This window comes from Carassius carassius, chromosome 34, assembly GCF_963082965.1.
Source record: "Carassius carassius chromosome 34, fCarCar2.1, whole genome shotgun sequence".
NCBI classification, from domain to species: domain Eukaryota; kingdom Metazoa; phylum Chordata; class Actinopteri; order Cypriniformes; family Cyprinidae; genus Carassius; species Carassius carassius.
The window spans coordinates 20,093,176-20,118,453 of NC_081788.1; the positions used below are offsets into that span (position 1 = coordinate 20,093,176).

The following is a 25,278-nucleotide window of genomic DNA, read 5'->3' on the forward strand; positions in this document are numbered from 1 at the left end:
CAGAAAACGCCGCGATGGCCGCCACATAAACTTTGAGCGTGGATGGGGCTCTGCCCTTATCCAACAGCTCCTGTAGGAAGGAGAGGACCTCCGTCACCTCACAACTAAGGGGTGAATAACCTCGAGCTGTGCACCAGCTGGAGAACACCGACCACTTCGAGGCATACAGACGTCGTGTCGACGGAGCTCTAGCCTGAGTGATGGTATTTAGCACTCCCACTGCGAGATCAGCGGGTAACCGTTGAGTGCCCATACATGGAGGGACCACAACTCCGGTTGAGGGAGCCAAATCGAGCCCCTGGCCTGCGAGAGGAGATCTCTCCTCAACGGTACCGGCCATGGGGCGACATCTGCTAATTGCATCAAATCTGGGAACCATGGTTGGTTCTTCCAAAGAGGTGCCACAAGCAGTATTGAACATCTCGTTTCTCTCACCCGTTCTATCACCTGCGGAAGGAGGGAGACGGGAGGGAACGCATAAAGCGGGCAGCACGGCCATTTCCGTGACAGCGCGCTTTCGTTCTTGGAAAAGAATGCGGGGCAGTGAGCGTTTTCGTGGGACGCAAAGAGGTCCACCTCCGCCATGCCAAATCTCTCCCACAACAGCCGAACTGTTTGCGGGTGTAGAGACCATTCGCCCGTAGGGACATTGCCTCTGGACAGCCTGTCTGGACCCAGATTCTGCAGTCCAGGCACATGCACTACTCTCAGCGAGCGCACGTTGCGTTGAGCCCAAATCAGGAGGCGTTCCGTCAGCCTGTACAGGTTTCGGGACCCGAGACCGCCCTGGCGATTTATGTAGGACACCACGGACATGTTGTCCGAACGGACTACGACGTGGTGATCCTTGATATGGGGACAAAAGCGCGTCAGCGCGTTCTCCACTGCCAGCATTTCCAGGCAGTTGATATGATGGAGCTTTTCCCGTTCTGCCCATAGGCCAAAGGACGGTCTGCCTTTGAGCAGCGCTCCCCATCCCGAAGTGGAGGCGTCTGTCGACACCATTTTCACACTCGGGGAAGTCCCCAGGCTTACACCTGATCGGTACCAGCCGTTCGCTGTCCAAGGTGCTAGAGCCGCAACACAGCTCTGATCGACCTTGAAATGCAGCCGGCCAGACGCCCACGCTCTGCACGGCACCCGAGCCTTCAGCCAGAACTGCAGGGGGCGCATGCGGAGCAGGCCCAGCCGCAGAACCGGAGATGCTGAGGCCATGAGACCCAGCATCTTTTGACAGTGTTTGAGCGACACAGTCGCGCCGCAGCGGAAAGAACTCGCTGCGCGCTGAATGCCCATCGTGCGCTGTGGTGACAGTCGCGCCGTCATGGAACACGAGTTCAGAACTATACCCAGAAACAGGATCGTCTGACTGGGGTTCAGCGAACTCTTCGCCCAATTGACACTGAGGCCGAGCTTCTCGAGGTGATCGAGTAAAACGGCCCTGTGGTCCACAAGCTCCACTCGTGATTGGGCCAGAACCAGCCAGTCGTCCAAATAATTCAGCACTCGTATGCCTCTGAGTCTGAGAGGAGCGAGCGCTGCATCCATGCACCTCGTAAACGTACGAGGAGCTACGGACAAGCCGAATGGCAGGACTGCAAACTGGTATGCCTGGCCCTCGAAGGCGAATCTCAAAAACCGCCTGTGGTTTGACGCTATCTGTATTTGAAAATACGCGTCCTTCAGATCTATTGACATGAACCAGTCCCCTCCGCGAATCTGCGTGAGGAGCTTCCTGGTCGTGAGCATTTTGAAACTGCGTTTCATCAATGCCTTGTTCAGCTGTCTTAGATCCAGTAGTGGCCTGAGACCCCCGTCTCTCTTGGGCACCAGAAAGTATCTGCTGTACAGCCCCCCCTCGCTTTGAGCTTGAGACACAGGCTCTACAGCCCCTTTGCTCAACAGTTTTGATATTTCGGCCCGAAGTATGTGTGCTACTTCTGTTTTGACCGTAGTTTCGACGCGCGCTGAGAAGCGCGGAGGGCGTCGAGAAAACTAGCGAGTAGCCTCTCTTTATAATGCCTAGCACCCAATCCGAAACCCCTGGAAGCGCTGACCATGCATCTGCATGAACGGCTAAGGGCTGGATGTGACACGCGCTCTGTTGACTGGGCAACGGCGGCGCTCGAGTGTGCTGCGCATCTGAGGCGGGGAGCGCGCTGATCACAGCGGGCAGATCGCTCATCCTCGACCCCGTTCCGGCGCTTAACTGACTGGAGGGAGGCTGAGCGGGTCCCGTGGGACTCAATATATCTGCGAGTAACCGTGGGCTGCATGTGTGCACTTTTACCACTTCCAACTCGCCGTCTGCCTGTGCAGAATGTACGTGCACAGGCCTCGTTTTTACAGAAGCCCCGCGCCGTAAGTGACATAGTGTATGTGGGCACTGGGAAGTGGGCACGTTTACTATGCGGCGCGCTCGACCGATCTGTGTCGATCTTATGTGCGCCAGCCCTGTGTGCAGGGCTGTGCTTACATGCGGGGATGGGCACTGGGTAGTGGGCATCGTCACTGCATTTAAAGCACCATCGGCCGTGGCCGGACGAGCGTGCACGGGTTTCGTTTTTACAGAAACCACATGACGCGTGTGACATAGTAATTGTGGGCACTGAGGGGTGGGCACGTTTACTATGTAGTGTGCGCGACCGACTTGAGTCGACATTATGAGCGCAGGCCCTGTGTGTAGGGCTGTGCTTACATGTGGAGATGGGCACTGAGGAGTGGGCATCGTCACAACATTTATAGCACCATCGGCCGTGGCCGGAACACCAGAAAAAACACTGTTTTTGTGAAACATCTGGGTAGCCGTGATAACGGCTTTTGTGTGCAGGCAAGCGGGCACTCGTGCAGGCTTGCGCATTGCAGAAGACACTGAGGCAGTCGCAACTCTTGGAACTGCAACAGCGGCGCGCTTGGGTGAGAGCTCGGCCGCAGCGGAACTCGAACACCGGCGCTTTCCCAGCAGTGCTAGGATGCTTTCGGGGCTTCTGGCTTCACCGCAATCCTCTGCCGCGGCTCCCGCGGCACGGGGCGACGGCTCGAAGAGCGAGAACGGGGTCCCGAGCTGCGTTGCTGACGCTGTCGTGATGGCGCAGCAGGAGGCGGTGGGCGTGACTGAGAGCTCTGTGGGGCCGGTCTAGAGCGGCTAGCTGCAGAACTGGAGCGCTTCGGCAAGAAGTGCTTGAACGCCTGTGAAGCTTTCTGGTCCTCGGCGAATCTCTCCACAAACTCGTTGACGGAAGATCCAAAGAGGCCGGCAGGAGTTAGCGTAGCGTCAAGAAACGCAGCGCGCTCAGACTCCTTGATGTCAGAAAGCGTCAGCCACAAATGCCTCTCAGCCACCGTAGCGGAAGCCATAACCCGTCCCATGGCCTGTGCAGCGGACTTAGTAGCGCGGAGGGAGAGATCCGAAGCACTCCTCAGATCCGCGAGACAGATCGCTTCAGGTCCCATCTCATCCAGCTTGCGGAGAAGATCGCCCTGGAAAATCTGTAGCGTCGCCATGGTGTGTAACGCAGACGCAGCCTGCCCAGCAGCAGAGAATATCCGTGCGAGCAGCGATGACGTCATGCGGCAGGCTTTGGATGGCAACGCCGCCTTAGTCCGCCGTCCAGCAGAGGGCGGGCAAAGGTGCGCTGCTATAGCCTGTTCCACCGGCGGAAGTGACAGGTAGCCTCTGTTCTTAGCACTGTCCAGTGTGGAGAATGCTGACGAAACAGATGAGCGGATTCTCGCCGAGAATGGAGCGTCCCAAGCCTTCGCCACTTCTTCGTGAAGCTCAGGAAGAAAAGGGGCGTGTTTTGAGCTTGAGGAAGAGCGCTCATCCGGAAGATAGCTACCATCCAGCCGGGAACGTGAAGGGGGCGCTGGTGCAGACCACTCGAGGCCGAGGCTCGCCGCGGCCAACGAGAGTACACGCATCAGCTCCTTATCGATATCCCCCCGTCTGCTGGGCCTCTGAGCAGCGGGCGCGAGATCCACGGAGCTCGCCCAACCCTCACTGCCCGAAGCAAGCAGAGAGCACGTGTCTTCTTCCTCCGACGCGGGCCTGAGATCCACTTCCTCCGATGACGCGTCGGCAAGCAGCGGACGCTGAGCATCGGGAAGCGATGCAGGGGAGACCGGCGAAGCGGAGGGAACCGGCGAGCTCGGCCGAGCTGGAGGCGGTTCTGGTAGGCGCTGCGAGCGGCGCTTCTTACGGCGCTGCGGCGCAGCGGATGATGCAGGCTTCGAGAAGGATGCCAGGCGAGTCCTCAGAGTCACCATAGGCATCAACTCGCAATGAGGACATCCGCCATCAGCGAGCGCGAGCGCTGCATGGTCTTCACCCAGACAGGAGACGCAGATGACATGACGATCTCCTTCGCTGAGCGGGGTTCTGCACGAGCCGCACGAAGGCATCTTTAAAAAGACGCAGCTCTTTTGTGAATGTGCGTCGCAGGGCGAACACACACACAGAATATCACAGAACAAGGATTATAAAGGATATGGGCGCCGGATAGCGCAGCAGGAACGGCAGTGGAAGGCGGCGGTGCCAGCGGCTTCAGGATGGCTCGTCCTGCTGATATGCTCTTCCAGACGGCGCTTGCTTCCTCGTGATCCAGCGATGCGTGAGCTTCGCTGAAGAGATGAAAAATCAGGTGAGTCAGCCTTTTCGAGCTCCTTTTATAGGTTGGGCCACACCCGTTTCGGCGGGAAGTGGCAAGAAGGGTCTGATGGTCTGATGTTGCATCAGCCTGCGCTCGATAGGCTGTGCAGTTGCCGCAGAACAAGCCAATGAGCGAGCGAGCCGTCTCGCCTATGGCTGTGTACTGCTGCAAATGCGCTTTACAAAAATACAAAATTAAGGATAATTTTTTGCTTCAGTATTTCGTGAAAAGAGACTTTACGAGACGACGAGACTTTACCAGTACGAGAGAGCTCTCGTAAGAGAACTACAATTTTAGTAAAACCATATGTAGCGATCGATTAAATAACCCTGCAGTTTTCATACTTGGCTATGATTCACCTTTCACCTTGTGTAGAATGCAGTGTGCCAAGGGAAAGAAAATGCCAGTGAGAATTTTTGTAACACTGCAGTTTACCCAGAATGCCCTCTGAGCATTAATAGCAGACATTCTCCACTTTTACACTGCTGTTGCCAAAAGCACTTTCTTTCTCTTCCTACTGACTGGCTGAGAAGTGGATCGACTGGGATCTGTCTAATGGATTCAACTTTGACATTCTTTCAGAGCCAACATATCAAAACAAGGAAAAGTAGGCATGCTTCTGTATGTAACACATTCAGAATCCGACAATCTGGGTATTATACTGTCCTGCTTTCTGTCTATACTCTGCTATACAGGTTTTGCAGCAATAAAATATGCACTACATATACCACCAAGCAAATCTATTTAAAAACTACAAACCTGAATAAAGTGTAACTTAACATGTAAGTGAAAACCATTTATTTTAAAGGGACAGTTCACAAATGCACAAAAAAAGATGAGTGTTTAATGTTCTCAAACAATAGCTGTCAAGCAATATTTCCATTACAATTACTTAAATTTGATTCAGTTTCTTGCACTGAAAAAAGGCCAGTTTGGAACAACATGAGTGTGACTACTTTATTGATTGATAGACTGGTTGATATTTTAATTGTTCACTTTAATAATTAAAATATATTTAATATAGAATGTTGTTTCAAATAGTTTTCCACTATCACTAAATGACAGTTCATGTCCACTACCCAAGTACACTTTTACGACTGTTTTAGTCCTCAACATAAAACTGAAAAAATAAAGTGCCATGTGCTTTAAAGAATTTGTCATTTAACCAAGACAACAAGTAACATCTCTATAGTCCTTTGTGTGTCTTCCTTTCTAAACACTATTGGATACATCTGAGAGCTTATCAAAGACACAGAACACTGCAGTAGGATATTCCTCTGTGCCCAGTGGGTTGATGGGAGATGAGGATCTGAATGCTGAGTGGATCAAAGTGGATGTTGTGTGACTCACACTGCATCTTTCTTTTCCTCCCTCGCTCTCTCTTCTGCATAAGCGCTGAGTCAGCCCTCAGCCATGCAGCATCATAATGGAGGGAGGGGGATGCTGGGTAACCAACCTCTCTCAGGAGGAAAGGCAGTGTGTGGATGATGTGCTGCAGTGGTATTTAGGTTACGCTGTTTGCTCTTTCTATTTAATGTGACAATTTTATTTCTAATACAGTTGTTAATTTAGAGCAATTAATTAAAACTGCAATGTAGCAAGATGGTAAAAACAAGAACCCATTGTGCAGTGGCCAGAGATGCCAGTCTGCACGTGAGCAACAATATAAAAATGAAATTTAAGAGCACGTAATGTATGAATGACCAATAAGTCGACATATAGTATTATACACCAATTAGACATACATTATAAACAAAAATTAACTTTCCTTATATTTTCAGATTACATTTAATATAAAATATTGTTGTCAAAAATAATCAAATGAAATCTAAAATAAAATAAAATCCCAAATTTTGTCAAAAATGATACAATTAAATAGTAAATAAAATGTACTTCAAATCTTGTTGCCATAAAATAAAACCCATGTACCTAAATGCTTCCCTTTGATTGCATCTATGAAGCGTTGAACTACTGAAAACAAAAGATCTTTTGATAACAAAATGCAGAGAAATTTAATTTCATTAGCAAAAAGGACAAAGGGGAAAAACAAGAATGTCTCCATATACTAAAACATACTCTAAAAGATACATGTGCCTATCTATCGCTGAATGAAGTCACAGGGTTCATGTTCCCATGACAGCTAAAAGCACCTGTTCCATTAGCATCTGAAATGCCCTGAAACTCTCATTGATGAAACAAGGAGAGGGTTTGTTTCTTTTAGGATTTGAAACAAAGATGGAAGAGGATAATTATGCATGATTCAATCTATGCAACAATTAGTGCCTCACAATCACCATTTCTAGGTCTTTGTGATTTCCAGGGCCGGTTCCTCGTGTGTCTGCTAGAACTAAAGGGAGCGGGGGAAGGAAGAATGAGAGCATTTAATCAAAAACATGGGAAAATGTTGTCTCATGTAGCAAAAGTGCCTAGTAATGTCTTTTCAATCCAGTAAGCAAACTGACTAACTTCAAAGAACTCCCATTGCCCTGATTTTAGCAGAGATCGGGGCTCACGAAACACGAAAGTATTGTGCGTGCAAAGAATTCAGTCGTATGGTATTTTCCACTCAGCAGTTGCTTGGCTGATTTGCAGAAGGGGTTGCCAGTGGTGAAAATGTCCCCAAGTTTCCTGGTTTCTAAATGACTCAGGACAAAACATTGTGAACAAAGAAATGAAGATCTGAGAGGTATCAGACACCTTGCCCACGCGAACACAAACTACAAACTTTCTGTGATGCTTCACAAAAGGTCAACTATTTTCCCTGAAATTAAAGAGAAATCTCTCTGTATTTTTCCTTTTTTTTTGGCCTTATTTATAATACAAGAGCAGAACCAATTTCTATGTAGGCTAAATCAATCATAAAACTGTTCTTAAGCTAATTTTACCATTTGATTTAAGTAAGAAAGGTTTTACAAATTATTTACATTTTTCAGAATGTGTTTTATGCACAAGGCCTAATGTAATTTCCACCTCTTCTTCTCTAATTCAGTTAACATAAAATCAGAATTGAACTTGAGTGTGTACCTTCTCAATGCACATTCATGATCTTATTGTGAACAATTAATCTGTGCAGGTTATAAAAAGGCTTTATTTTTTTTATTTTATTTTTTTTCGTCAAAATGCAATGACTTGCTCTTTCTCCAAACTGACCTCCCTTTTGTGCTGAAATCACTGAGGCAATGTAGGCTAAAGGATAATGTTGACCAAGAGACTAATAGCTATTGAGAGACTGTTCCATTCTGGTGTGTAACATCCAATCAATTCCCATTGGATAAAATCAAGTTCTGCTCTGCATTTCTTCTCATTGAATATCCTGTTTCTCTCAGAAATACCATACATCACATTACAAAATGGTTTGCAAATGACAAATAACACTGACAAAACACAGGCAGATTGTTTGTTCAAACTCTTCAGTGTTTTAAGTACATGTTTTAGTGGGAGATAAATGTATTCCGATTTCACATTTTATGGCTTAGCAGAGAAGCACGTGGCTAGCCATTCCTTGTTTAAAATATTATATAAAACATCATTTGCAAATGCTTTTAGCTTTTTAATGTAACATATGCCTTTTTCCAAGCAAAATCGAACATTTAGTGGAATATAAACTAGGACGAGACTTAATTTTATCCATCGGATTTGACTGGATCGTGAAAAGTGTCCTATGATATTATTAGCTACCATTTTTCAACACTTGCGCAGCCTTGATTATGCCATCTGTAAGTGTTATTTTAGAGGTAGAGAAAAATGATTATGAAGATTATAAAAACAAACACTGTTTTCTTCAGAATAACATGAAGTGATGAATTATGCACAATTAAGCACAATAACAGTGAATAGGGTCATCTGATCGATGACTTGGTAATCAATCACCATTGTTGAAATATTTTTGTTAAATATCCCCTTCAAACAAATATGCCAACTGTTATTAATTATGTACTTTGTCTTCCTGTCCACTGCAGTTTGGTGAAAACACTTCATTTCCTCGCTCCACCCATTCACACTTTTAGAGAAAGGGACAGCTGTAGCTTCATCGTCGTAGCATACATACTGACCGCAGAACCTCAAATACAAACAGCCCAGTGACTCCAAACCCAAACACTCCCAAACAAACACACAGGCCGCAGTCTGTTCTTATGCTGTTTGATCATTAGGGACCGCTAGAAAAGGCTAGGGCATAACCATGCTCCTGGGAAACAGCTGTGCTTTCATAGGATTGATTTGTGCAGTGAATCACAAAGCCACACAATGCTCTTGTCTGAGTGTCAATCAATGCTAGTTTTCCAGCCCAGTATTATTTTGAACTGCTGTCAATATGACATTGTAAACATATTTGACATTCTGTAAACATTTCAAAGCAAAACTGGATATTCAGTGAGTAAAAATGTAGGGCAGGACTTGGTTTTATCCATCAGGAATTTCTGAGGAAACAATTTCAACCTCAAGACCATCTCAGTGTATCCCAATGTCTTCAAAGCTATTGTTATTTTGATATTCTGTGTCAAACCAACCAAATTTAAGAAACTTCCACAGCTCAAATATTTGATTTTGTTAATTTTTGTTTCTCAAGAAAGACATAAATATTGATAAAAGCCAAAATATTTAATTTAATGGATGTATATTTAATTTATTTATTGTAAAGGGGGGTCCAAAATGGCAATTTTCACCTGAGATCTAAAGCCAAACTTCAAGAGGATAAAAATTACTTGCATTATATACCTATGGTGACAGTTTCAATTGGGAAAAGCACTTCTTTTTTTTCTCTCTAAAGTTTGCATGCCTGTAACTCAAGAAGTTTTCAAGACAACATTTTGACCTCGAGTAATTTGGCTCCAAATATAATGTGAAAATTTTAATTTTGACCCCCTCTACAAAATAGTGGATTACTTAGTAAATATACATCCATAACATTTAATATTTTACTTTCTTCTTCATTTATGCAAATACACAAAAATTTAAGTCCGGGATCTCAAATTTGGTTCAGTTGACATGGAATGACTTATTTGCTATTATGGGTGCAATTATTATTATATTACCATTTACCAATATTAAACCTAACAGTATCATAAACCACACAGCAATATCATAAAATAGTATCATACATAATAGTGTCATAAAACAATGCTCAAAATACGAAAAAATATAGCATTAAGTAATTAAGTAATAATTAAATTGTTTAAATTAGATTTATTTAAATGTACTCTCTCCCTCAGCAGACGGGCCCCAGCTGACCACTGAGACAGGTTTAAGCTTGCTCATGCATGCCTTCATTGTTTATTCACTCTCAATATACTTGTGTGAAGTAGCTATACATTTAGTTAAATTAATAGCAAATAAAAAAAATTATACATGATAAATTACATTTAAAAAATGTAACAAGCTTTAAACATTCATATTTTAAAATAAATTAAAATAAAAGCTTGAACCTATGTGTAAAATATTTAAATATTACTCAAAATACAAATTCAAATGAATTGGAAAATAATATTAACAGTCTGCTTGACCTGGGTGACATCAGTCAAAAGGGAGAATTGTTTTGTTTTAGTTATTACATTTTTAAGAAAGATTACAAAAACCAACACATTTTTCATCAGAATTGCATGCACTGATTAAGTGTGCACAATTTATAAAAAAAAAATTTTTTTAAACCCTGTATTTCAAATCCAAATAGAATCCGTTTTAGTTTCACGTTGACTTTAAGCTCTGAAGTTTTATTAAACCTGTTTTATAGCAGCTCTCCAGGAGTCCCATTAGCCAAGTGTCTCAGACAGTTTGAGCAGCGATTCTAGCATCAAGAGTTTTACAGATTTGTAGGGTAAATTAGAGCAGCAAGCTGTCTGGAAAATGCAATGCACCCACTCCACTTGAGCTATGACCTTTGCATTCCAGAACAATATGCAACCATTAGAGAGGATTAGAGAGGATCGCTGGGTCACCCAAACTACAAACCCAATCTTTGCATGAATCTGAATGTCTCTTGCTCTCTTTCTCTCTCCCTCAGCAGACGGGCCCCAGCTGACCGCTGAGACGAGTTTAAGCTTGGCTCATGCCTTCATTGTTCATTCACTCTCAATAGCCAGTTTACAAAGGTCATGACCACAGGATTCTCTAGTCAGACATACATGAAAGCATCCCCCTGTATTAGCTTGACAAATCTACTACCAACATCCACCTTGTGTTTTAAATGAAATGGATTAGATTGCAAAGAAATAATCATAGTGCAGTTTTCTGGGTTTAGCTTAATTTAAGAATCTATTGTGTCTGCTAATAGTGCCTTTTTTGCACTTGTTGTCTTCGTTGATTCACTAGTGGCTAATTCTCTAAAGGATTTATGCAAATTAGGTAACACCACCAAAATCTCTAGCATTGCTGCACTACTGTGTGATCCATATACCGTGGGGACCTAGGGACCTATTACTGAATCCTTATTTTGCAGTTAAATGGGATTGTGAATGAATTAGATGCAGGTTTTTAAACTGAAATGCTGCATACAAGGAGAAAATAGAAATGTAGTGAAATATAATGAAAGACAGAGTTTTTACTAGGGGTTTTTCTAAAAAACATGGGGCCTGGGACAAACAATTTTATGGGTGATCCCCTTGCCTTCGAGACCAAATTCATAGAGGACCTCAGACAACCTGAACTCCAAATGTAATTGGTCTCGGGACAGTGCCCATAGTTGAACCGTGAAAACGGCTGTGGATCATGTGATGTCTGCAAACAATGACACAGTTACCTCAGTTAACCTCAGATTATTACCGCTCCTGCCCTCACACGCGTGTGTACGCACAGTGCACTTAGGCCTCTTTATCTCTACAAACAGCCAAGCCACACCTCTCAGTTCAAGTGCATTACTACTGAACTGGATGCACACCTGGTAAACCAACTGTTACAGTTTAGTACAGCCAATCAAAGCAGTCTGAAGCGTTTATACATTTTCAATCAGGTTAATAGCAGTGATCTTGTAAAGCCTAGTCAGATATGGTGCTCAATGATGTTCATGCAACCTTAATCACACAGTTTAAATACAAAGGAGAATGAGTGTATATGGAAAATCCAGCTGTTTTGCTCATTCGATCATCAGACACATTCATTTAAATGCAGAAAGTTTTATTTTCTTCTGTACTATTGACAATGATGGCCAGTGTGTGTGCATTGAAAAAAACAGGTATGCACAATATATCTGAACCATATTGGTTATTTACTAAATATGTATTTTAGCATATTAATTTCTGCCCATTTTGACAGATTACCTTTGTCGTTATTAAAATTAAATTAATCTTTAAAAACAGAAATAAAATTAATAATACTGTTCAATGTATGGAAAGATGCAAATTTGATGCATTTTCTTTCCCATTTAATGATTTTGCAATGTATTATTTCTCCATTAATATAAAAGACTTCAACTGCCTGAATAAATTCTGTTCAACTGATGGCCATATGATTTCCGCGATGCAGAGAATGCGGACAGAATCACGGAATCCAGTCATAAAAACGGAATTCACAATTTACTGCGGATTGGTACAGAATTTGTAAAATTTTGAATTAATTAATCAAAGGTAGGTCATTGCACTTAAATCAAATCACGATATGGTCTAGTATCTGTAAATATTAAGCCGCAGAAGTCGATTTAAATATGAATCCTGCATGTTCTGCGTGTCTGTTAATGAAAGGCGCAGATGCTTGGTTTCATATTTTACTACACACGCTGAAGCGCACGTTATGCTTGTGGTGTTTTTTTTTTTTTATGCTTGCGGAGTTTTCAGTATCTGCTGTCTCACCAAATGACATAAACACATTAACAACATATCCAGAACTGCTCTGAGAATCACTTCATGAGCATCTGTCCATTTGATTCAGTAAAACTTGCGTCATATCACATAAACAGAACTGTAAAGGTATTCACGGCAACCCGTCAAAATAAAAGTCTGGTTTCAATTTGAAGACATTTTTCAGTAGAATGTACATAGCCTACTACTACTAGGGATGGGCGTTTTCCGCAAATATCACATTCGGATATTTGAGCTCACAAAAAACGAATATTCGTTTATTTAAATGAAGTTTAATGAGACAGACGTTATTTTTCAGAAACATTTATTGTTTCCATCATTTTGAACAAGCTTACACACAATAAGCTTGAACAGCCTTTTCCGACGAGTGGGCATTGCATCCTCTTCATCGTTGGTGGCGGCGACTGCATCCGCACCACTCGCATTAAGGAAAATGTTCTGATAATGTTCAAAAAGTTTTTTTCTTACTTCTTCTCTCATGTTTTCGTTGAGGAACCTGAGATGTTAGTGCCGAGGGTCTAGGGCAGACGCGAGAAGAGGAGTTTTCACTGCATTCTCCAAGTTAGTGGTGTTTATTTGTTGCTTGAGAGATGCCGCAACAATGTTCTTGAATTCGGTCACTTTCTGTGATTCTCCACAGCATATTTGAAGTACTGTAGAAGACCGCAGTTCTTAGGGGCCGTTCACTTATCGCGTCTTTTGCACGCTCAAGTTCGTTATTTCCAATGTAGGCGCGCGGAATGCGCGCTCATAATGGAAGCAACGCGGTCGCGATGCGCACGCGGTGCGACGCGCCCGTTTTTTCCAGGCGCGTCCGCAATGCATCGAGTTAAAAACATCAACTTTTTTTGTCAACTTTTCTGAATGCCGCAAGCGCACCGCAGGTCATGTGACAGAACTAAACATTCAGCTTCATCCTTTCCTGTAACAACGTTGAAAGCTTAGACAAGATGAAGGAACAGCTGATCATACCTGTTTATGGATTGCCATTTTGAAATAAATTTAGTAGCAGAGCTACTAAAAGCGATTTTTTTTGTGCTGCAAATCCATTTATCCTTTGCTGAAATTTCTGCGTCTTCATGGAGAGAGCGCGTCATTGGCAGACACCCCAGGAGCGCTTCTGCCCGAGCGCCTTGGAAAGAAGGAGAAAGCGGCACGCCTAGCGTTTTTAGGCACGATATGTGAACAGCCCCTTATTCATTAATTATTTTTTGCTTGCATACATCTTCAAATATGTGGAGAATCACAGAAAGTGACCAAATTAGGTTTTATTGTGAACTTTTTTTTTGCGAAATTCGAATATAATTTTTACTTATCGAATAATTAGAGCAGAACGAATATTCGAATGTTCGACTATCCGTGCACACCCCTGACTACTACTACTAAAATGAAACATTTTAAAGGAATAATCACACAACATTTCTTCCATGTTTTAATTTTAATAGTAAATCTCCTTTGTCAAAAAATAAAACTTGCTTAATTTTCATTCATTAAAAGATCAATGAAATACATTTTTTATGCCTTCATTTGATAACCAGAAAAATGTGAATGAATACACAACACAGAATTTATGAGGGGAAAAAATTAAGTTAAAAATTAAGAAACAAAAAAGTTATGTTGTTTTATGCATTTAAATAATCAGACATGCTAAAACACAGAATTAGGTAACAATAAGAAATACGGTGAGAAAAAAATAAAACACTTCATAGGGCCCTAAACAGGTAAATTTCGTTAAACTTTTAATAAACTGATGTGAAAATGTATAAGTTTCATTATTTTTATTAATTAGACATGCTTTTTGATTAATAAAATTTTATTTAATTATAAAAAATGAGTCAAGGATTTCATAGGGTCCTACTTTTAGGAATGCACGATATTATCGAAAGGTTATCAAAATAGCCCGATAATTACTTAAAGTGCTAAGAAATTAAGCGGATATGCCTTGCCGATAAGAAGAGTAACATCACATCAGCAAATGATGATTAGATTCACTGTTTTGAGCATTTTGAGCATAGGTGTGCGATAAGTGGTGGGTTCCAAACGGGATATATCACCCTCCGAAGGGCACTTCGGAGTGAAAACAATCATGGCCACGATACTGAAGGGTCATTCCAAACAAACGGATATCGGCAAAAATCCAAAATTGTGCATCCCTAATGGCGTTCATAACATTAAAGTTATCAGTTTAAGGTTTGAGTTTCCATTGTACAAGACATCTTGGGGATTAAAAAAAAATTTGAAATTAGCACAGCATTTCAATTCAGTGAAAAAAGTTGCGGTCAAGATGATTTTATTATTTTTTATACTAATATTGCTACTCAAGGGAGTTATTCTGAAAAAGATTAGGCAGATGTACAGCATGTACAAAGCAACCTCAAATAAGATCAAATATTCACCTTTCAAATAAAAGCCAGACCTATAGACAAACATGCTGATTTTACATTTTCCAACCATAAAACAACAGAACAGTAGAAAAACAAAAGCTCAGCATATACAAGCATATTAATTATGGATGAGTATAGACAACCAAATATGATCACATGTAGATCAGAGAAACTCAAACGCTTCAGAGCAGGACCATGTGCAACAATACAAAAGCCTTTCAAATGTAAAACAAAAGATTTGAACAAAGATAAAGAAAAAAGTTTGTTTGTTTGCCAATTTACCCATTAATCATTTGCTATTCCCCTATTATAACATATCAAACAACCTTTAGTTTTTTTCTAAAATGAAAGTTGAGTGTGTTTAGATTACCTACAAGAAAATAAATTACCTACAAAGACAGAAAAGCAGGGCACTTATGAGTGACATATGGTACCCAGAGGGGACGTGGTATTTTTTTGCCCTTTTTTTTCAAAACTTTAAATAAACATTGAAAAGTGCACACCATGGATAAATCTATGTCTGCCCTCATTACCAAATGAACATACAAAACATTAGTAAAACCTTTTGCAGTATCCACAGTTTTTTAATCACGCAATTAAATAAATTATTTAACAACAAAGACACTTTGCACTGCCACACATCCTTTTATTTGCCCATGTAAGTATAATATATATATTACATTTTTAGCACTTTATGAGTACATTTTACTCAATAAATCATTGTTACAGGACATTCTGTCAAAGCGTGCCTAAACGAACAACAGTAATTAAAAGAGGCGGGGCTTAGTGAAGATTCAATTGCCCAAATGGAATACACCCCGATATATAGTCACTAATCCAATGCAAACAGCCACTAAAGTATAGGGAAACGGGTGATTTGACTTTACGAAACCAGAGTAATTAATTAGGAAATGATGGCAGAGATGGGGTAGACCCTAATGAGGCCTTTGGTAGCAGAACACGTTGCCTATCTCTCTGTGGGTTTAATTACATTAGCCCTGTAATTGAGTTTAGCTGAGGCTTCAGCTCGCTTTTTGACAGCACGGTCTAATCCTGGAGAATCCTGGGAAAATGAACTGGGTCTTCCCTCACCCTCTGAACCTAGAAATCTTTTGGTCCAAGTGAGTCATGGGAGCACATCAGCTCTGAATATCCCAAATCAAATTAAATCTACTTCCAAGCAGTATGAATAATTGATCGACTGAAAAAGGGGCAGTTACAGATCATTTCAATTATTTAAGAGTGAGAACAGAATTTTTAGGCTATAGTTAATTCTGATTAAGCATAGTTGGCTCTTCCAGTAAGGGTGAATGGGTTAAAGGTGTGTGTTTTTACTACATGTCCTCACAAAGGAAAACCTTTCAAGACTTGATTTGTCTGATGGACAACAGGCACATCTCAAACAGGCTTTCAGTCAGACTCTAAGACCATTAATTGTTCTTGTATCGACTACCTCTTCCAATTAATCCAGATTCCTGTATGCCGTCAGCTAAGATCCATCTTTGTTCTTGCTTTGCCTTCTTACAGAAGAGTCCTAAAGAATCACTGAAAATAGCCACTTTCACTCATAAAGAAATATGACAGTTTCAACTCTCCATTTTGTGTAAGTAGTGCCATTAGCAAGTACGGCAGTTACACTAAATAAAAAAATGCCTTTTATAAAGGTTCTATTCACTGCCATTAAAATGTGGCCATTAGTCACAATAAAGTCCAATAATATTTTTACCCACTTTAAAAGTTCCACAAATGGACAAAATTTTGGATAATTTGTTTGAAAAACACAGTTTGACCTGGTTATGCCATTACATCACTTCGGACAACTTCATGGTAGTTGAACAGAATGTTCTGATTACATTTTACAGAGTATGCTTACAAATGGCTATTTTGAGAAAATGCCGGTGATATTAAGCAATTTAGTAATTTATACTAAAGATTAACTAAAGACCAAAAAGCACCAATTAGAAAAGTTGCCAAAACATCCACTCCTTTTTTATTTGTTTCTCAGTTTATCATTCCACACATAGAACCCGAATCAATTTCACCTTAAGTACAACGTGATATTTGACCGAAACTGGTACTATGCGGATGAATTCTGAAAGAGATGAACTCTGAGAGAGTTGAGAATATGTCCTCAAGAGCAAGGTGAGAATCATTTCTGAGACACGTGGAAACTCTTTGACCTGGGCTCTGAGAGTTCATGAACTCTTGAAGTCAGTGTTTCCCCCCAGCAACAAGAAGTGAGAGGAAGCCAAAACCTGCCTGACCCTTTTCTAACCTTACACTACTCAAATTAAAAAAAAAAATGGGTTCATAGTAAAGTGCTTTCTTTCCCCTACTCTCAGTACATTTCTCTTGCTCATGCTTGCTTGCTTTCTCTCTCGCTCTCCTCGCAGTTACATTCAATTACATAACCAGTTAGCCTGCTAATCTCCATAATCCGAGTCATGCCACAACAGGGCCCTGTACAGAGCTCAAGAACAAAGCCTGCACTAAAATCTCTCTCATCTTCCTCCATGAGATGCGAGGAGTGGAAAACAATGCTTTTTAGAAGCTGTACTAAATGTCATTTCTACATTCAAACCTGATAAAAGTGCCTGTCTACTTTCACAGATGATATGTCTCTCAATTTCTTCTTAAGTCTCACACAGTTTAAAGAACTGTGAAATGAAATCAAAATTAGAATTTGTATATTTAAATCCATGTTTACTTTTGTTTGAGATGCTCTCTAAAATAAGAATGTCTTTCCAAATTCTACTTGCAACCACTTAACAAATCATGTTCAGGGCTGTGTCATGACAAATTAAAATATATTTGATAAAATGTTGTTAATAATGTATTTAATAAAAATAATATTAGGCTTGTTTAAATAATTATCTTTAATGCAAGTATAAATAATTACAGGCCCTACTCAAGGCCCTACTCAAACTTCCTGTTTCATTAGGAAATATTTGGTCAAAACAGGAAAGATAACTGCTCTAGTCAAGCTTGAAATGCATGAAAGGCTTAAACTTTCATAATTTTTAGAAAGGTCTGATGAATCATTCACTCTTTCATTCATAAATTCTTTCCCCAACCACTGCCATGCCAAGAGCACTAAACCTAGCACTACTGTGAATACTGCTGGCTTTGTAACAATTTGCTAACTTTCCTCTTTTGTACGTCACTTTGGATTGAAGTGGCTACTAAATACATAAATGTAAATGGAATGTAAATTTCACACATGCATCTCTCCAAGAAATTTGGCTACAGCAGTCAACAAAAGGAACTGCACATAACCCATTATTAAAAGCAAATGAAAAAAAAAGCATTATCACAGAACTGGTGCTTTGCTCAGAGTACAAGCTGTCTAGAAAAGTGACTGCCCCAATTTCACCATGTAGCAAGCCAGAGTTATATTAGGTCATAGCCAAGTGTTGACGTGTCCTTTTGCTTTGCCAGCTCTGTTCTGTTTGGCTCCGATCCTAATTCATAGAGATATCTGTCTAGGCCTGTAGTGTGCAAACACACACACCCACACACATATATATCTAAGGCCTATAACCTGTCTCCGCTTTAAGCTTTGACACCTCTGATTCTTTTTATCTGTGATGTGTAATGCAGGAATAAAATGCACATGCACAGAGAAATCTCAAACCAGAGAAAGAGAAGCCAAAGTGCAAGTCAGGGTGGACTTCAACATCTGCCATGAGACAAAGCAGAGATGAACGGATGTACTATGATCTCTATCTCTCACAGAGGCGGCAAGATTAACTAACAATGATCAAAACGATAAAGTTAGAACAGAAAGCATTATCAGATTTGACTGAAAAAACACATTTCCCCAAACAATGGACAATGTACATACTAGGACAACATACTGAATATACACATATATTCACTAAAAATTTTGGGGAGAAATAACATTTTAAAGTAAAATAAGCATTTCTGAGCCATTAGCAGAAAACCTTTTTTTTTATGGCAAAAATCGTGAAATTAATAAAATGACAACACGCCAATGGATCAGCAAATGTTGCTTTTTGGGAGGAAATCAGGTCAACAAAGGGCTTGCTGGTAAAGGAGAAAATAAATGTATTTTTCAATTTTATATATGTATCATTTGAATATATCAAATATCAAAAATATAGAGACTGTTCAGCTATACCATCAAGCCTTAATTATCAGTCAGAACTTGACAATTCTCCTGCACCCCACTAATACAAAAGCTTTCTTTCTCTTTTGTCCTTCCTCGAATTGATCCCATGCAGCAACATTCTTTTCTCCAATGCAGCCCTCAGACTATGATGAAGTGTTGCTCAGGTGCGTTTTTAAAACAATTCCTGCCCTTTATCAAAATAACAAATTGATGTCACTGCATCCCAAAGTGCAAAAGCGGGAAATAATTTATCTATGATTTGACTTTAATATTTCTTTGTTGGAGAAGCACAAGGATTTTAACTCATAGCTGGGCTGCGTGCCTAGAACATGATTGTGGTTCCAGAGAGACTGATCAGGAGAGCCACAAATCCTGTGGGCTATTCTAACAGATTTCCCCATCTATCCATCTCTCTTTGTCTTTGTCTGGACACCAGGAGCTTTTCTCAGTGATGACAGCTATATATGAATTTATACAGCATTATTCACTGCATACAGAGTCCAAAAAATAAAATAAAAAAGGAATCACAGAGAGATTCTTATGTTTTGTCACCTAGATTAAATGAGAAACATTGTCTCACGAAGACAAAACTGAAGAGGTTTAGGAGCTTTTAGTGCTGAGATAAGGTGATAAGGTTTAACACGAGTGCAACTGAGAATGTAAAAATGCCACAAGTTTCATTCTATTTGGCAATGCATTGCCACAGGTCATTATTCAATCGCATGTCAGCAAAACAATGAACAATGCATCAGAACCCCAGCGGCATACCTTACGGGTTCTGTTTGCACAGGTTTCTTATTATATCAAGATCTAGATCATCCTTTTTCCCCAAAGAAGGTGTTTTAATGTGCAGCTAAGATTGAGTGGGCTGATGCATGAATCAGAGCTGTCAATAAAATGACTGAACATGCGTGCACGTGCACTGAAAAACATTCTCATTATTGCCTTGCCTGAGAACTTGAAAGCCCATCAGAGAGGATACATCAACTCCCTGTAAAATAACACAACAGATTCTGTCATCTCCCGCCCCCTCAACCCACCACACACACACATATTAATTAATGACAGCTATATGCTCAATCTGTGAAGATAGCATTCCTCTGTCAGAAAGTAATCTTTCTGATTTTAGACATATCAGAGCTGGGAAAGAACTTGATCTAAAAGCCCAGCTCTACTCCAGGCCATGCACAGGGATCTTGGTCTTTGCATTTAATGCGCAAAAAAATAAAAACACAACAAGAAGTCGCTTATCTTGCAGTATTGGAGAGTCTCCATTACACTGCAAGAACTGTGGCATCTTCCTCCAGCTGCGGTCCAGACACACACACTTATATGGGGTGAAAGCTTGCTCAACCACCCTATCAAATCATTTGCAACACAGAAGATCCTCTTGATGGATTGTGGTTCGTGAGGAATGTGTACAGTGACATGCATCTTTGGGCTTCCATTTAACATGCGGGTAAAGTTTTGAAATATGAGGCGCAGAGACATTAAATTCAGTAATATTTACTCCCATTTCTCAAGATATAAAATAAAAACTGAGTAAATGAAAGAAAAACATTTATTTAAGGGCACTTAAGTTAATGATGCTCTTTTCCATACCATTAAAAGTTTGTCTGGGTATATGTCTGCAAACATTCCTTTACCAATGCTGACAAAACATGCATTTGTCCTACAATAACCCAATGCTGTGTCACGTCACCTAATGTAAGCTGAAACAATAGCACAGATCTCTCAGTGGCATTCAAGCAACAAGACCAGATCTATCCAATCACTATTTATTTGCCTGCATCGTCACAAATGAAGGAATCATATCACGCGGTCTTCCAAAAGTGGCTCTGGAGAGCAGTGGAGAGGTGTAAATCAGGCAGAACTCATGCAAGCAGGCAAGGAAGAGAAGGCCAAAAAAAATATCCCACACATCTGTTCAGACTCAAATACAGAATACGTTAAAGCACAATTTTAAATTTTTTAATGCTATAATTGCAGTTAACGCAAAAGAGAATTATTGAATAACTACACAGCAGAGCTATTTTGGATTGCTACCTATCTATCTATCTCTCTCTCTCTCTCTCTCTCTATCTATCTATCTATATATATATATAAATAATATAATGCATATACATATACAATTTCAAAAATATATTCTATTATTTAAACAGTATAATTTAAAATATTTGCTCTTTGAATCAGGATGAACTACTCTGCAGAACATATGACTTTAATCTACAGTACAAAAACAACACACAACATAGTATTCCTTACATTTGGATAGTAAGAGGCATAACCAAAGAATGTAATCAAGTGTCAGGCTTGTGGCAAAAATCAAATCCGACTAACAAATGTATGACTGGAAAAGCACCACCACAGTAGTGGAGAAGCAGAGGTAGATTTAGAGATTTTTTAAATAAACACCCCGCTGCACCCTGCCACGCCAGCACTGCTCTTCTTGATCGCCTTCCAGTTGGAAACATTTCTTAAAGCCTTCCCAGCAGAGCTGACTCTGCCAAGAGCAGAGGTTCTTCTGAAAATGACCTACTACTGTGACTCCAAACCCTGGGGCAGAAGACAAAAACTCTCCCTGCTGGAGAGAAAAGCAACGGCTCTGCCAGCATCAAAGCCCGTAACATACAGAAGATAAAAACTACAGATTTAAACATCTGCAAAGGTCAAAAAAACTAAGTTTTCTTGTCAGGTAACGGCATTATGACTGACGTGAAGTATAATTTATATGATCTTTTCCAATGCAGAGGTACTTGTGGAGCAGAATCAAACGTATTTTGTCTTTGCATGGTTGATTAATCTATTCCAGAGATTTGAGCTGTTTTTTGTAAGGCTCATTTAAAAAAACGAGACTCCAGAGGGTGATTCAGGCACTCGTTGGACCACATCTCATCTAGTAAACAACAAAAATAAACTTCTTTTCTGCTGTAATACACTGGCATGGATGAGAGAGCGAAGCTGCGGGCTCAGGTGGAATCCAAACACATCTTCATGAAGTAAATATTTAGGGTTGCTCACCATTCTCTCCGCAGAGGAACCTGGGTGTGATATGAAATGCAGCCAACCTTCCACAGACATCTCCAGCCCTGGCCTCATGAAGTCCTCTACTCACGCCAAGAGCTCAGGCCTTTATAACTGAGGCTACTCTTTGTGCCCAACTCCCCTCCTCTCCTCTCCCCTCCCCTAAAAATCTCCTCGATGTCCTCTAATGAATATCAGCCACTAGGATCAACACATGAAAGCTAATGCTCCACTTAAGATTCTGACCCTTTTTTCCAAACCGCTCCAAAACGAATAAGCAGCTGAATGTTTAAAAAAGGTGCAATAAATGCAGGACGGATGGCAGGCGAGGAAGCGCGGGTGATCAAAACAGCTTAATTAATCTGTTAAATGGGCACATTGGGAGCTGCCGCATTGGGACGCGACCGTGACTGTGCCACTCAGTGCTGTCAGACGAAAGTGGGGCAAGCATTTCTGAGCCGAGCGAAAGAGCAAACACTCTCTCCTGACAAAAAATAAATAAAAATACCCTCAGGCAGGCACACACACGCAGACCGAGAGAGGACCGGTGGATTTATGCTGCGGGGGTGTTCTGGGCCGTTTGAGAGCTCAGTAGAGGCACTTCAAACACAAAGTGCCCGTCCATGGAGAGGGGTGGAGAATATTTCAGTACTCATTACATCAGGACCTAGTTACACTGGCTTGCCATGCACATGTAACTAGTAAAGATGAGCCAAACTTACATACTGAAATGAATCGCAAAAATAAATATCAGACTATGCATGCATTCATTTAGAGAACAAAACATTTATATAAGAAAGTCATTTCAAGCCCAACTGAGAGAAAAAAGGCTCTCAGGTACTGGAATATTTTGCACAGAAATATGAAAACTAAAACTCTCTTTAAAAAAGCCAACACAGAGCAACTATCATTAGCAGCAAAGTTTCAGATGTTATAGTATTTTGTCTGTCAACGCATTCGAGTGAGAGTGTTTCCGAAAGGCTCGACGCTTGGATCGCCCTCCTCTTCTTTCCCAGGGGGGACTAATTGCGGCTCTAACGGAATAAATCGATGAGGAATGGGGGCAGGACAGCGTGTTGCCAGCTCAGGAGAATAGTGCCTCTCAGATCTCCCACTGATACTACTCAACACTGTTGGCAAATACGCATCAAACTGGGTCTGTACTAAATACATTTGATCAGTGAGTATCTGGATTTTAAAAAAATTAATTAATAAAAATAATAAAGTTAAAATCATATATATATAGGCACACATTATATACAGAATCTAGAATCAGAAAAGTAAAACAAACTAAAAAATTAAATACCAAAAATAAAAATTATATATATATTTTCCACCAGTACTAAAATTTGAGGCAGTTGCTGCTCACAGCAGACAGAATTATTGTAATGACAGCATACGGAACAGGCTCTGAGCTTAAAAGCTGTTTTGTGAAGCACCTGTGAGCAGCGAAGCTCAAAGCGAAAGGCCCCTCCGGCTGCCAGCGGGACTGCGGTGGAGTCTGGCACATACCTCATCTGTCCCTCTCACTCTCTCTCTCAGCCCAACACACTCACTCAGACTAGGGACAGACCCTTGGTGCATGCCCTTCCTCAAACTCTGCAGGCTGCTACATTACATTATCCTATCAGCTACAACAGAGAGCTCAAAGAGGCAGTGGACATGCCGAGCGGTTACAGAGAAAACCAAAGGCCTCCGCACTGCTGGCTCACAGTTCAGCTTACACAACCCAGATCTGTAATGCAGCGCAGATTATTCCATTTCTAAATATTTATCGCAACCTGTAGAACAAATTTGGTTTATAAATATTAAGGTGGAGCACACTATTTTCAACAAGTTTTAAGATTTTACATTTTTCAGCAAAGTATGATAGTTAAACTTTACCTGTATAATTCACTAAAACTAAATTAGGTAAAGTTACACAACTCCAAAACTGGACTATGGTTACTTCATGTTTACACAGAATATAATGAGTTTACTAATCAAAAGACTGAAACTAGCAACTGTCATAAAGAACCAAAAAAAAAACAGTGTGCATTGAAACATAGCCCCGTAAATTATTTAATAATAAATTCAAGTGCTGGAGGGTGAGGTGTGTATTGTTGCCTGTTTGAACACATTCACCAAGAGCTGAAAAGTTCAATACATATTTGTGGGACTTAAAAGCCCAAATCCCAAAGGTTTTCCAGGCAGTTATTCAAACAAAGTTTGATATGAACTACGAACTGAATTAAACCACAAGATAAACTGCCAAAAAAGTTTGACATTTTCAAAATAGCTGCTATTTACAAATTTTTACTGTCCGATTGACAGTTATAACAGACTGTCATTATGTCTGTCAGTAAAATGGGCTTTTTTCTGAATCGAGCATATGGAACAACTTTCTTACCGAGCAGAGAACAAAAAAAAATTTCCCTCACAAAAACTTCTTTGTCATCTACAGTTGCTAGCTTGCAACAACGTTTGAGTTGTACTTTTATATTTTAATTATTATTATTATTATGTACGTGTCTAAGACAAAAAGTGGACATTGGTTAATCAAGGGAAAGGCCTTACTAAAATTATCTAAAATTTTAAACAAACCAAAGCAAAATTATTTACTTTCGCGGCAACTTTCTCATCAAAGCCAAGGTCAAAGCAATCATCAGCCATCTAAAAACCTAGTGACTCATGTCAATATACAGCAAGGCAATTTGAGACAGTAAAGTGACCTTAAAACCCCTCTGTGCCTGCCTCAATTCAGACAGCTGACAAAAATACTTTTAAAATAAAATAAAAGCCTAGTCACTATCACAGTGCATAAAACGCTATTTTAAATTTTCTAACTGATTCAGCTATAACAAGTAATATGGGATTGAAATTAATTGTGATAAATTACAGCCAAAAGGCAGATATCTGGCAAGTCAGTGTTATTCTGTCCAGAATGCTTTTTATCTCTTTTTAAGTGACTGGCTGTTTAAAAATTAAACAGACAAAAAAAATTCAATAGCCAACCTTTTGCTATCATTGCAATTGAAAACTTAGAAGGCACACAAGAAAAGAGCTGAAACCACGGTCAAGTCCGGACTGTATAGATATCATCCTAAATCTCTTTCAGAATACTGTAACTTTATATATTTTGTAACCAATAAAACCGTCAAAGTTTTAACAGTCTTGACACATAATATAAACATTACTAATGCACTCTCTTTTGACGCGACGCATGAACTGAACTAGTCCTGCTGTACATATACAGTATATGTCCTCATATGGGTTATATATATATATATATAATTTTTTATCCACATCAGAGGAAAATACAC

At 40.7% G+C, this 25,278-nt stretch overlaps 1 protein-coding gene across 3 annotated transcripts in view; it reads right to left on the reverse strand.

The window, feature by feature from the left end:
- LOC132114679 (nuclear factor 1 C-type-like) overlaps positions 1 to 25,278 on the reverse strand; it is a 99,684-nt gene that overhangs the window by 73,420 nt on the left and 986 nt on the right. The window lies entirely within an intron of this gene.